The sequence below is a fragment of the Bubalus bubalis genome, chromosome 5 (genome assembly GCF_019923935.1).
Source record: "Bubalus bubalis isolate 160015118507 breed Murrah chromosome 5, NDDB_SH_1, whole genome shotgun sequence".
NCBI lineage: Eukaryota > Metazoa > Chordata > Mammalia > Artiodactyla > Bovidae > Bubalus > Bubalus bubalis.
In genome coordinates this window covers 38,678,571-38,693,718 of record NC_059161.1, presented here as the reverse complement: position 1 = coordinate 38,693,718, position 15,148 = coordinate 38,678,571, and the positions used below count along the sequence as shown (strand labels likewise).

At 50.1% G+C, this 15,148-nt stretch overlaps 1 pseudogene; it reads right to left on the bottom strand.

Moving 5' to 3' along the window:
• Positions 1 to 12,595: 12,595 nt before the first annotated feature.
• Positions 12,596 to 14,395, bottom strand: LOC102389535 (annotated as a pseudogene).
• Between the last annotated feature and the right edge of the window lie 753 nt (positions 14,396 to 15,148).

Sequence of the window (15,148 nt, the reverse complement as noted above, 5' to 3'; positions counted from 1 at the left end):
CTTGCTGCAGAGCATGGGCTCCAGGCATGCAGGCTCAGCAGTCGCAGCACACGGGCTTTGTTGATCCATGGCATGTGGAATCTTCCCAGACCAAGGATTGAACCCATGTCCCCTGCATTGGGGGGCGGATTCCTAACCACTGGATCACCAGGGAAATCCTCACCCCTATAGAGCAGGACAAGTGGATGGGATGGGATGGGGTCTTAGAGTTCAGGGTTCCCTGGAAGAACCTGCGTGACACCCTTTCTAATGCAGAGAGATGAGACTCTGGAAGGAAGGGCCTGCCCTGCTGGGGAGCATGGGGGTGAGGGCCACGTCTGGCCTCCAGTCTTCCTGCCAGGGCCGAGGATACCATGGGAAACTTACAGCGTGTGAAAGCAGAGAATCCACATGTCCCATTTGGAGGCTCCAGGAGATGAAGTGCTCCCCTGGGGAAGAGAGGCTACTTCCCCTGGTCTCCTTTGAGCTTGCTCACAGGGACCCTCCTAGAGCCTGGACACAGGCCTGAAGAAACCTGGGTCTCACCTGTCTGTGGGCACCGCATCCTACCAGGATCTCCTGGACCAAAAGTCCACCATCCATTAGGTTTCACCCCTTCCTCCCAACCCATTTTTCAAGGCTCAGTTCAAGTGGCACCTCCTCCATGAAGTCTTCCCAGCCTTTAACCTGACTTTGCCCCTCTGAGTTGCACTCCCTCCACTGCCTACTCTCCATAATACACCCAAGGGCCCCCCACTACTACACAGTTCCAGTCCAGCAAGGCCCCAACCTAGGTCCAGGGTCACCACAGCCAACCCAGTGTCTGCTTTGGGTGTCCCTCAAGATCTTGTTGTTCAGTCGCTCAGTCGTGGCCGTCTCTTTGCAGCCCCATGGACTGCAGCCCACCAGGCTTCCCTGTCCTTCACTATCTCCCAGAGCTTGCTCAAACTCATGTCCATTGAGTAGGTGATGCCATCCAACCATCTCATCCTCCGTTGCCCCCTTATAGGCCTGTGGTCCTGGAAACAGTGGGCACTGCAAGGCCCTCAGAGAATCTCCCCACTGGGCTGAATTCTGAGCAGGCCCTCCTGGTACCTCCATCCCAGAGCAGCCTTTCTCTGAATGTTCTCCTTCCCAGAATTTATCTCTCCCACTAAAATTAGCATTCCTTTTAAAAGTTTTCACACTCTCAAATCGTTCCTTAAATGTGCATATTAACTGGGGAAAAGACTCGCCTTAGCTACTTCACCCAGCCTCACATTAATCTTCCTACAACCCCATTACAGGTAACAAGCCTGGTCCCCTTGGCTCAGCATCATAAACTCAGGGTGACTTCAGAGCAGTCTTCCGTGCCCAAGGCTGACAGCTGCAGAGGGCAATGCCACGTGGAGGGCTCTGCCTGCTGGCTTTGTCGTCCACAGGCAGAGACCGTTCCCTTCTGGCTTCCTCATGGTACCCGCACCTTCACCTGGGGCCAGTGACCTCCTCGTTTTGTACAAGGGGAAGCTGAGTGAGTGAGAAGCCAAGTCAGTTGCCCAAGTTTTGAAGCAGGATTTGAACTTAGGGCATCTGGGCTCCACCCACTTGGCCACCACACTGCACTCCCCAGGAAGTGGCTTGCACAGGGACTTCCCTGGTGGTCCTCCTGCTCCCAGTGCAGGAGGCCTGGGTTCAGTACTTGGTCAGGGAACTAGATCCCAGATGCCGCAACTAAAGAGTTCACATGCCACAACTAAGACCCGGCACAGCCAATTAAACAAATGAAAAATTTAAAGTGGCTTGTGGAAAGATGGTGATGGGCAAGGTGGCCATGCCCTGTGAGTTGGCCACCTATTGACTGTGTGACCTAGGCCAGGGCAATTAGGAGATAAGAGCAGATTTTAATTTATAACTGTTCATGTATAATACATTAATCCTTATCACAATTCTACGAAGTAGATACCATTACTATTGTTGTTGTTCAATCGCCAAGTTGTGTCCAACTCTTTGCAACCCTACAGACTGTAGCACACCATGCTTCCCTGCCCTCCACCATCCTCTGGAGTTTGCTCAAACTCATGCCCATTGAGTTAGTGATGCCATCCAACCACTTCATACTCTGTCGCCCCCTTCTATTCCTGCCCTCAGTCTTTCCTAGCACCAGGGTCTTTTCCAATGAGTCGGCTCTTCACATCAGGTGGTCAAAGTATTGGACTTCAGTATTAATAAGGCTTCAGTATTAGTCCTTTCAATGAATACTCAGGGTTGATTTCCCTTAGGATTGACTGGTTTGACCTCTTTGCTGTCCAAGGGACTCTCAAGAGTCTTCTCCAGCACCACAGTTTGAAAGCTTCAATTATTCGGCACTCAGCCTTCTTTATGGTCCAACTCTCATACCCATACATGACTACTGGAAAAGCCATAGCTTTGACTATATGGACCTTTGTTGAAAAGGTGATGTCTCTGCATTTTAATATGCTGTCTAGGTTTGTCATAGCTTTTCTTCCAAGGAGCAAGCATCTTTTAATTTTATGGCTGCATTACTACTGTTCCCACTGTTCTATATATAAGGACATTGATGCACAGAGAGGTTAAGTAACTCACCTAAGGACGGCTCATACACAGCAGAGTCAGGACTCAAAGCTGAGGAGACTATCCTCTCCCTACAACCCCGTTACAGGTAACAAAACCCCTCAGCACACCATCACTCCACTCTTACAGGCAGCCTCCCAGCCATTAACAACTGGAAACTTCTTGTCCTGATTTCAGTGTAACTTTCAGATCAGACTGCACCTCTGGAGTCTGTACAACCTCTCATTTGGCCCAAGCAAAGATGTCAAAGGGAGCAGGTCCTACTCCCTGGCTCTGCCCTGCACCACACCGAGCCAGCCACTACTTGGTGAGAGTCCCAGGGGCGACGACCATCTAGGACCTGAGTGTATTTTGGGTGTGCTGAGTCTTCACTGTTGCAAGTGGGCTTTCCCTAGTTGCCTTGCACGGGGGTTTCTCTTGTTGCCGTGCAAGGACTTCTGTACTTGCAGCATGCTGGCTTAGTTGTCCATGGTGTGTGGGATTCTAGCTCCCCAACCAGGGACGGTCATGCCATGATCTTTTCCTGCATCCCCTGCACTGGAAGGTGGATTCTTAACCACCTGATCACCAGGGAAGTCTCAATCCTGATAATTTCTCGCTAGAATTTCTGGGCTTTTTCCACCAGGACTGGAACCTCCCCATGGGCAAGTCAGGACACTCTCTCTGACTCAGCCTGTGTCTGGGAGGCAGGTCAGGCAGAGTCCGGAGGATTCAAACACTGGGACTCCGTCCCTACCATGAAGATGCCAACAGGATAGGTGACACAGAAACACTCCGCCCCACCAGGTCCCTCCACTGCTGGACAAATGTCCTGAAGCCCCCACCGTCAGGCTAGACTATAAGAGTGCCTCAGTGGAGATCTGTCTTCCAGAATCCGGAGACTGTTCCACCTTCTGTCCCTAATGAGTGTCCTCAGCCAGTTTCAAGGGGCAGTGACATCAGATTACTGAGTTTGCTCCAGCCTTGGAGGGCAGGAGAGAGACCAGAGAGAGATGGGCCAGCTGGCGGGTTGCCGGGTCAGGAACCTGGTCCTTGCTACCTTGCTGGGCAATAGCAGTCCCAGGGCCTCCCCGAGGTGATTTACCAGACAATGACAACCTTTAATGTCTGCTCTGCTATAATCTCCTTTATCTTAATACAATCTTTTCCTGTTGAACTCTCCAGAGCCCCAACCGCTATTTTCAATAGAGGGATTTTTTTTTTTTATTACAACTTGATACTGTGATTACTGTCGAACTCTCAGTCTTTGTGGAGGGGAAATTAATAAGTTTTTCTTAAGCGCTCTGCACAGGCACTGCATACTAATTAGGTCAGGCTGGCTCCCCCATGGCCGGAGTCGATTATCAATCTGGCCTGTCGCCTGCTGAGACCCAGTAGCTGTCACGTCTGCAGGGAGCTGGTCGTGAGGTGTCGGCTCCTCCAGCAAGTACTGGCTATCCCCCAAGGGGTCAGGGGCCACCCTGCTCCATTCCTGCATGTGTCTAGGGGGCAGGAATTAGATATAGATGGAGAATCCCAGAACTCGAAGCAACCTTTGTTTTCAGCTCATACAGGCCTCCCCCTGCTGCAGTGCAGATGGAGAAACAGGCCAAGCGAGACATGACCTGCCCGCTCACAGCCAGCCAGGGGCTAGCCTGGGGCTGTCACTCCTAGGTTAACATGCTGGTCCTCTCCCTCACTTCCTTTCCTGGAAAGTGTGTCTTCTCTTTCCTTGCCGTCTGACTGCAATCCCTCTTGCTGCACTGTTGCCTCCGTCCTGTTCTGATTGGGCTGAAAGATTGACAAGTGAGTTTCTTGTCGCTGCCAGGAGAGGAAATGGAAACACGGCCCTGTCCCCACTGAACGCCACTCTCCTCCCAGCACCAGTCATGTTTGGCTTGATCGAGGGAAGGGCTCCCTCGGGCATCCTGCCAGCCGGGGCTGCCTGCTTGGGCAAGCATGGCAGTGAGCGAACGAAACAAATAGCACCCTCTTCTCCCTTAACTGTGGCCATCCACTCGGTCAAGCTTGTCACAGCTGCCCTGGGGAAGTGGGGGGTGGCGGGGAGGGACTAAGCTGACGCTACAGCTCAAAGCTACAGCAGGCTTGGCAACAAGACAATTCTGGGGCCAGAAGGAAATGGAGGCGCCTCCTGGTCTCAGGATTGGCCTGGAAAGTGGAGGAAAGCTCCAAGGTTGCCCCCGAGAAGACAGTCCGTCCTTATCCCCCAACCCAACTACAATGATGAAGAGCAGTTACTGGGGACAAAGGGAGGGAGTCAGGTGAGACCGCAGAAGACTCCGATCACAAGGAAGTTTTGGCCCCCCACCCTGAACAGAAAAGAAAATGATCGCAATCAAAGGAAGCTCTAGTTGGAGGCTTGAAACATCCCCCAGAAATGGACACCTGGGCTTCAGTGAACGCTCTTGTCCTGATGTCCCCGCTCTAGTGGACAACGGGTTCAGGTCATCAGGCCTTGGCTCCTGTTCAACCTCTGTGCTGCGTGATCTTGCATTTCTCAGGCAGCAGAATGAAGACACTGGGCCTCTTGTCACCTACAGACATCACCTGGGAGGGGTGCTGAGGAGGGATTGGGGGAAGAAAAACACCAGATCCAAAGTCATCTTGTTACAAAGACTGAGGCTCATGCAATGGGGGAGTAAGACCCTTATGTAGTCATTCATTCATTTGACAAATGAAGCACCTGAGAGGGTCCCTGTCCTCAAAGGTGCTCGTGCTCTGGAGCCAGAGGGTGGTCATGAAATAGGAAACCACGTAAAATGACTTTAGCTAGGGTAAACGCTCCCCAGGGATAAGACAGAGCTGGGGAGAGGGGGGATCAACTAGAGACCAGAGGTTCTCTGTGCCCTGTGCAGAGGTGACATGGAGGGCTGGGGAGGACTCAACCAGCTATGTCCCCAGAGAGACTGTGGCCCCTCTACAGTGGGGACAGGTAAGGATTCTCCTCCCCTTGCCACCAGAGGGCAGCAGACAGGTCCCAAGCTGATACAATGATGGGCAGGCCGGAACCTGGACTTGAGAGAGCCCGGGCCATCAGTGGGGAGCCTGTAAGAACCTGGGTGGCCACCTGTTGAAGGAGAGAGGAGGGAGCAGACACTGGGACTGAGCTCTGACAGCAGAGTGACAGCACATTACTCTTACTAAGTAAATTGAAGCCATTAATCACTGTAATTAGCAGAACTGTTCAGCAGGCCTTCAGCCAGGCTATTAATACATTGGCACAGGCTGCCCCATGGACTGGGTGACCTCCCCACAGTTGACCGGTGCAGGCAGGCTCAGGGGTCGGCTGCCAGGCTTGACAGGAGGAGGATAGAGATTGGGGCCCAAGGGAACCTTAGCAGGGGAGAGGCCCCTGTCCCTTCCACATGTCTACCCATGTCATCAAGATTTCTTTGGATTAAGTGAATGGCCCCATCCCACTAGCATGTAAGTGCCATGAGGTATGGACATTGTTTCCCTGGGTCACGGCTATGGTCAGCTCCGACATCTAAAAGAGTGCTAGGTACACAGCTGATGCTGGGAAAGTATTTGTTGAATGAATGGATGAATGAGTGAATGCATACATGCGTACTCTCTCACTTTCAGGCAAACTGATCACAAACTGATACCTCTGCTTGGATCACTTCACTTTGCCAAGCTAATTCCTCAGATCCTTCAGGTCTCAGCTACTAAGATATCATCTCTCCTCGGAGAAGCTTTCTGGTAGAGGTAGAAACCTCCAAGTAGAGGCTATGTACCTCCCTTTTGCACCTGGAGTCTCCTGTGCTTACGCCTGTACTAGAACTTAACACATAACATAACAATTGCTTGTTTATGTATCTCCCTCTCTCCCCACAAGACTGAACTCTCCATGACAGCAGGGGGATCATGGTATCTCCAAGGCTTAGCCCAGTGCTTGTACACAGTAGGTACTCACAAAATATTTGTTGAATAAAGGAATCAGTGTCAATGAATAAGGAATGGGAAACCAGCTATGGGCTGCTCTGAGTCTCACCTGCTCTTCTCTGATTCCAAGTGGGCACGAGCAGCAGGCATGGACAGGGCAGAGGAGGCAGAACTGGAGTCCCCAGCCCTGGGTGCTGGGGCTCCTCTTCCAGTCACTTCCACCTCCCTAGGCTCACATTTTAATAATGGAGACATTCAACCATTAAAATAAAGAGTGAAATAATGCCACTTAAAGTAACACGGTTGAACCTAGAGATTACTATGTGATCTTACCTTAGAGCTTATGAAGTCAGATAGAAAAATACAAATATTATATGATATCATTTATACATGGAACCTAAAAATAGTACAAATGAACTTATTTATGAAGCTGATACAGATTCACAGGTGTGGAAAACAGTTTTATGGTTACCAAAGGTGGGGGGATAAATTAGGAGTATTGGCTTGACAGATACACATCACCATATACAAAATGGATAACAAGAATTTGCTTGTATAGCACAGGAAACTATATCTGATATCTTATAAAAGAATTGGAAAAAAGAACATATATATACATAGAATATATATATATATATATATATATATATATATATATATATAGGGGCAGGGATGCTTCCCGGGTGGCTAAGTGGTAAAGAATCCACCTGCCAATGCAGGAGGCGCACGTTCAGTCCCTGGGTCGGGAATATCCCCTGGAGAAGGCCATGGCAACCCACTCTAGTCTACCTGCCTGGGAAATCCCACAGACAGAAGAGCCTGGCGGGCTACAGACCATGGGGTCACGAAGAGCTGAACACGATCTAGTGATTAAACAACAACATGGATATAGAAGCAAGCACACATATGTACATAGAACCAAATCACTTTGTTGTATACCTAAAACTAGCACAGTATTACATATCAGCTATACTTCAGTGAAAGAAAAGAAGAGAAAGGAGACGTTGATCTCACAGAGCAGAGCCTCCGGGTCTCCAGGAGGGGTGATCCTGTCCCCAGAAAACCCTTGGCAATGCATCCACAGGGCTGTTTCCTCTACCCAGGCCCCAGTTCTCAGCACCCTGAAAAGGAACAAGGCCACACTGGGAGCTTTCTCCAGTGGCAGACAAGCCCCTCGGTTCAGCTTGAGCTTGGCCTTCCTCCTGAAATGGGCAGGCGGGTGTCCTGGGACCATGAGGTGGCCTCAGGGATCAGAAGATGTTCATCCTTTGAGAACACAGGAAAGTGCTCAGGAAACTGCAAGATGCCGCCAGCTGCAAGTGGGAGCAGGGGAGATGGTGCGAGCAGAGGCTAAAGGAGGGTTTGCTGGGTCTCTAGGAGTGGGTGGGCTGGAGAAGGGGAGGCCAGGGATCAAGATATTAAATTGAGTCCACACTGGGTTCCAATTGAGGTTCCTCACTGGGCATGTGGGCGGGGGCTTGAGGATGCCTCTGTGACCTCAGGGCCCTGTGGGCTCAGTCAAGGGACCTTGGAAGTCAGCACACCCAAGTGAGCATTTTTCTTTTCCTGCTTTCTGAGCCTCAGTTTCTTCACCAACAAAAAGTGATAACACATATCTGATAGGTGTGGAGCTTAAATTAGGCAAAGCAAGTGAAATTAACTATGGTGTTGGAAAAGACTCTTGAGAGTCCCTTGGACTGCAAGGAGATCAAACCAATCAATCCTAATCAGTCCTGAATATTCATTGGAAGGACTGATGCTGAAGCTGAAGCTCTAGTACTTTAGGCACCTGATGCGAAGAACTGACTCATTAGAAAAAACCCTGATGCCAGAAAAGATTGAAGGGAGGAGGAGAAGGAGACGACAGAGAAGGAGATGGTAGGATGGCATCACCGACTTGATGGACATGAGTTTGAGGAGGCTCTGGGAGTTGGTGATGGACAGGGAAGCCAGGCATGCTGCAGTCCATGGAGTCCCAAAGAGTCGGACACAACTGAGCGACTGAAGTGAACTGAAGTGAAGCTCCTGGCACATAACAAGTACTCAGTAAATATGGAATACAAGCCTTCCACCAACAATGGGACCAGGAGCCCCACTCAGTACCTGCTCCCTGACGTGCACACCCCTGACACTGCCCGATGCCCCATCAATTTTCTTCTTCCTCAAATTGAAGGTCAGACTGCCTTGATACTGAGTAAACAGTCCTGACCCCTGACCTTCCTGAACAAGACCAATGACTAAACCCTTAGGGACATCCTGATCCACTCCTCTCAGAGTATAGGAGGCCAGCCATCGCCTACTGCAGATGGAAAGGTTACTGGTCAAGGAAGAGGAAATTTTCCTAGGAATATTTTTGTCCCAGGAAAAGGAAATTCAGTCCTAGGACTATAATTTTCCCACAGTTGGGTGAATGTCAGTTATTTCTACAGCCTAGTCCTTCTATTTCCTCTGAGAAAATACCCCCATTCCAGGTGGTACTGGTAAGACTGCCAATCAAGTGCCAATCTCCCCCAAAGGGATGGGCACCTGGCTCCACTGTATCCACTCATTCCTTTGGGCAAAAGTGATTGGTTCAAGTGTGGTTACATGACCCAAGCTAAGCCAGTCGGATCCTTCCCTGGTGGCTCAGACAGTAAAGAACCCACCTGTGCCACTGGAAGAGACCCAAGAGACCCAGGTTTGATCCCTGGGTTGGGAAGATCCCCTAGAAAAGGAAATGGCAACCTACGCCAGTATTCTTGTCTGGAGAATCCCATGAACTGAGGAGCCTGATAGGTTGTAGTTGATGGAGTCACAAAGAGTCGGACGTGACTGAGCGACTAAGCATACACACAAAATATATGCTGCAAGAGGGCAGGGAAGTACCTGAGTCCTGTGATAGGGGGTCCATAAATATTCTGAGTGGATGAGGTGGGGTCAGGGTAACCTGTAACATATAGAGCATCTTACATGTATTAGGAATAAGTGAGTCTTCCTAGCACATGACGTGGGGAAAGTGCCCAACACTGCCTTGTACCAGGGCACAGAGCTTGGCAAGCAGAGCTTTGAAGGTATTTCAGCTCCCACTCAGCCCCTTAGCAGGGGACTTGAGCAGTTCCTAAACTGCCAATATATGCCACCCCCACTCTCCCTGCCCTGAGGACAGAAGAAAGCAGCTGGTGAATGAACTCAAGAGAAAGTCAGACAGAGCTATGATGACATCATATGATCCCTAGACTCACCCCTGGACTCCTGTTTCACTGGAACCAATAAAGTTCCTTTACTCTAAGCTACTTAAGTTGGATTTCTATAGCTTGCCTCTTAAATAGCCTAATCACAACACACAATCAAGTCTTGGCCTTATAGTTTCTGGGATCCTTAGGTATATGGGGTGCCATCCCCCAAAGTCCATCCCTCCTATGGGCATCAAGCCAAGAATAAGCATGGCTTTTAGGAATTGGACATGAATCGGAAAAACTGGACCCAATTTCTAGCTCTGGTGCCAGCTAACCTAGATTTGGATCCCAGCCCCTTACCTTCAACCCCTGTAACCTGGAGCAGTTATTTAACCTCACTGGGCCTCAGTTTCCTCAGCTGTAAAATGGGCATAATAGCAGTATCTATATCATAGGGTTGTCGGAGAATTAAGTGAGCTCAGTGAATAGAACTGAAACATGGCAAGTAAATGCAATAAAGAAATGTCAGCTGGTGGAGTTATTACCAATTTTGGACTTACCTTCCCCATCTGTAGAATGCGAATACAACTCAGAAAGCTTTTAGAAAGGCTAAGCAGGACAGAGTGGGCAAAGCCATGGGCAGAGGGTATCACACAGTCAATGCTCGGTGAACACTCGTTGAATCTGAATCTTTGGCAGCTTCACTGAAATCTTTGAGCGGAGGTCTCCTCCTGCCGGAAACTAGCAGAAATAAGCCTGCACTTCAGCGGGAAGCCCAACAAGGAGGAAATAAATACTCATGCAGATTATTCCTGAGTAAAAGTTCTCCTGGGACACTTCTTGCTAGGACCCGTCTCATTCCACAGCCAGACACAGCAAACACTGCGGCAGTTCACCTCCGGCTCCGCGCTCGCAGGCTCACCCTCCACGGGCAAGAGACAGGGAGAAGGGAGGAAATTGAAAAGTCTTTGATTTGTCGAGCCCGCCAGCGCTGCCCCCACCGCAGAACATCACTGAGTCCAGAGGCCCGGGCCGCCAAATCACCACCCGGGTCTCTGCCAGTGCTTCTCCTCTCTGTCTTGTAATTAGCCTGTCCGAGCCTATACTGCAGGCAGCCGGGCCGGGGCGGGGTGAGAAGCCCGTGGGTGATGTGGAAAAGGGGTGGACCGGGCGGGGCACGGAGACTGGGGCTGCAAAGCAAAGCAGACAGCGGATGGGAGGCTGCTAAGAGGACCCCTGCCCAGAGGAAAGGGAGCAGTGAGGACTGCGCCCTGACATCCCGTCTGTGTAGACCCTACCTTCCAGAGGGTTCCTCTGTGTTGGCCAATGTGGAGAGTTGTCTCCGTGGCAGACACTATTCTAAGCACTGTTGTGGTCACTACTGTTCTCGTTAGCAAGCAAAAGGCTTTATCTTGCACCTACTACTATAAAAAAAGAGAGAGAGAGAGAGAGTGTGTGTGTGTGTGTGTGTGTGGCGCTAGTGGTAAAGAACTTGCCTGCTAATGCAGGAGAAGTAAGAGTCGCAGGTTTGATCCCTAGATCAGGGAAGATCCCCTGGAGGAGAGCGTGACAACCCACTCCAGTATTCTTGCCTGAAGAATCCCATGGACAGAGAAGCCTGGTGGGCTACAATCCATAGGGTCGCAAAGAGTCGGACACGACTGAACGACTTGAGCACACACGTACTCATGCGTAGCTGAGTCATTTTGCTGTAGAGCAGAAATTAAAACAACACTGTGAATCAACTATACTTCAATAAAAAATAAAATAAGTCCAATGAGAAAAAAATAAGAATGCTTATAGCCAAAGGCCAATTCAAGTTTGAATTAAATGTTTGAATGTGGGGAAAAAAAGAGAAAAAGGCTTTGTGTGCTCTCATTTCTGTGAGAGCTGAATTGTAAAGTTCCTCCCTGTGTGCTCTCCTCCTGCTGCTCCAGTTTCTTCCTCTCACAGAAGCACCTTCCAGGGAGAGCTGTTTCCTTGAGCCCTCTTCAGGTAACCCCGACACAAGCCCGCAGGCTTGGCGGCGCCTCAGCAAATGGCAGGGGCATTTGGTTCCCTTTCTAATCCCTCCTTGGAGCCTCCGACTGTGTTTTCTGTCCAAGGACATGAGGCTGGAAATTCAACATCAGCTCAGAAAGGGAGTAAGACACAGCAGGTGAAAGGGAGGGTGGGACGAACTGAGAGAGTAGTATTAACATATATACACTGCATGCTAAGTCGCTTTAGTCGTATCCAACTCTGCGACCCCATGGACTGTAGCCTGCCAGGCTCCTCTGTCCATGGGATTCTCCAGGCAAGAATACTGGAGTGGGTTGCCATGCCCTCCTCCAGGGGATCTTCCGGACCCGGGGATCGAACCCGTGTCTCTTCTGTCTCCTGCACTGGCAGGCGGGTTCTTTACCATTAGTGCCACCTGGGAAGCCCAAGTGAAAGTCGCTCAGTCGGGTCTGACTCTTTGTGACCCCATGGACTATACAGTCCATGAAATTCTCCAGGCCAGAATAGTAGAGTGGGTAGCCTTTCCCTTCTCCAGGGGATCTTCCCAGCCCAGGGATTGAACTGGGGTCTCCTGCACTGCAGGTAGATTCTTAACCAACTGAGCTATCAGGGAAGCCCATATATATATGTGTGTGTGTATATATATATATATATATATATATATATATACACTATCATATAAATAGATAGCTAGTGGGAAGATGCTGCATAGCACAAAGAGCTCAGCCTGTGCTCTGTGGTGACCTAGAGGAGTGTGATGGGAGTTGAGGGTAGAAGGGAAGCTCAAGAGGGAGGAAATATATGTATACATCACATGACTCACGTTGTACAGCAGAGACTAACATTTACAACATAGTATAGCAATTACCTTCCAATTAAAACTTTTTTTTTTTTTTGAAGACACAAAACTTAATTTAATAGAAATTTTGTTTGTAGTTCTTACATTCTCAGCATGAGCTGAGCTAGAACCCGCCGCCCCAACTCAGAAGTGGCCCAGTCCTGGGGGCAGGGAGAAAGGGGAAGGGATCAGAGCTAAGGCCTTAAGAGCCCCATTCTTCCTCAGTGCTGGGGGGCTGGGGATGCCACCCTCTTCTCCTACCCCACCCTCTGGGATCCAGGAAGAATAGATGGAATTTTGGGCCTGGGGCTTCTCCTCCACACCACATCCCACCCTGAGTCCCCAAGCTGGAAGGGAACTTAGGGATCTGGAGTGAAGGGGACAGAAGAAAGCAAAGATGTCAATCAAGACAGATGAAGGCCAGAGGTGAGGGCTGAAGAGAATCAGAGACAAAATGCCAGTAAAAAAAAAAAAAGTTAAAAAAAGGGGGGAGGGGGGAGCCAAAAACAAAATCCACCCCAAATTGGAACCCACCTGGAAAAAAATCAAAGTTCTCCAGTCTCATAGAGACATTATTTGGTGCAGCCGGCTCTGCGGCAGGAGCGCTCAGGCCTCAGTCCAGCCCTGGAAGCGGAGGTGGCCCCTACAGCTCATCCTTGGCCTGGGCAGCAGCAGCATCTTCTTCCTCCTCCTCTTCCTTCTCACCTTCATCCTCCTCATCCTCATCCTTGTCTTTGTCATCATCTTTGTCTGCCTCTTCCTCCTCCTTGCCTTTCTTCTCCTCCTCCTCGTGTAGCCTCTGCTCTTCATCCTGCTTGTCCTTCATTTGCTTTTCTGCTGCCTTTGTAACACCCCACGTCTCGTTGCCAAACTCCTCAGCATATGCTTCATCGTTGGTGATGAGGAAGTTGTCAAAGATGGTGCCAGACTTGACCTGCCAAAGATCCAAGCCTAGAACAGCGAAGTTTTCATAGGCATAGATGTTGCTGTCAGGGGAATACTCAGGGTTGTCAATCTCTGGATGGATCCAAATGCCCTTGTACTCTGGGTTGTCGATCTGCCTGGGTTTCCACTCCCCCTTGTACTCTGGGTTCTGAATAACAGGTGGTTCCCACTCTCCGTCCATCTCTTCATCCCAGTCCTCAGGTTTCTTAGCATCAGGGTCAGGAATGTGCTCAGGCTTGTCCCAATCCTCAGGCTTGGAGTCTGAGGGGTCATCGATCTTGGCGAGATCGTCCCAGTCTTCAGGCTTAGCGGCATCAGGATCCTTTATCTTCTTGGGTGGCAAGAAATCCCAATCGTCCTCCAAGGAGCCTGACTCCACCTGGCTGTTGTCAATCTTCACCTCATAGGTATTATTAGGCCGCACAATCAGCATGTACAGGTGGGTGAATTCATCGTCCTTGCAGCGGATATCCTTGTTGATCAGCACATTCTTGCCCTTGTAGTTGAAGATGACATGAACCTTCTTGGTGCGGGGGCCACAGATGTCTGGGCCAAACATTATGTTGTATTACGGAGTCTCCGTGCATGTCTGTCTGATCCAAACCAGCTGGAAACAGCTTCACATAGCCGCCCCCACATGTTCTGCTCATGTTTCACCGTGAACTGCACCACCAGCGTCTGACCCTTGTTGCTGAAGGGCTCAAATCTCGCCGACAGAGCATAGAACCAGGCATCCTGGCTAGTCTGCAGGCCTTTATCTTTCTCTTGGTCACCATAGAACTTGCCGGAACTGAGAACGAATTTGCCAAAATCCGGTTTGTGCTTGGATTCGATCCAGCACTCGGTCCACCCGTCTCCGTCCAGAAACTGCTCCTTAAAGTAAACGGTGGGATCAGCGGCGGCCAGGCCGAGAAGGCCAAGCAGCAGCGGCACGGGTAGCAGCATGGCAGGCCGAGGGGGCGGTGGCACGCGGGCCCTTTAAGTTGCTCGTCCGGCAGCATCTCTGCAATGGGGACCCCAATTAAAACTTAAAAATTTTTTTTCTAATTAAAAAAAAGCAGGGGTTGGGAATTAGAAAGCACAGCTTCCCAAGTGAGCTGCTGGGAAATCCTATAAAAAGGCTCCCTCCACTTCCCTAATGTTCAGAGATGATGATTTATGGAGACGGCTGTCTTCCCAGCCTAAATCTACTTCCTAGAACTTGAGCCGTCATCGATGTAAAACTAATGAAAGGTTTATGAATTACTGAGCTCCAGGTACTATTGATAAACTCCCTTTCATGCCGTCGTTCTAGCTCATCGTCTGCACAGCCCTTCTGGGCCTTTGCAGCAGAGAGTGAACCTCAGCAGTGGATCACGGCAAACCTCCCTCCCCTCGGAAGCGGAAAGCCTGCTTGTGTGGCATGCCATCCCTGCCAGCAGCAGAGAGGGGGTCCAGACTCGCAGGAGAACTGAGGGGTCAGCAGAGACCTCGAGATGGCAGGAAGGTTCTGGACATGGTGAATGGTGATTGTTGTGCAGCCTGTGTATGTGCTCAATGCCACTAACTGTGCTCTTCAAAATGTTTATTAAAATGCGAAATTTTATCTTATGTGTATTTTGTGAAAAACTGAAAGTCTTAGTCACTCAGTCATGTCTGACTCTTTTCTATGCCATGGACTGTAGCCCACCAGGGTCCTCTGTCCATGGAATTCTCTAGGCAGGAATACTGGAGTGGACTGCCATTCCCTTCTCCAGGGGATCTTCCCAACCCAGGGATCGAACCCAGGTCTCCT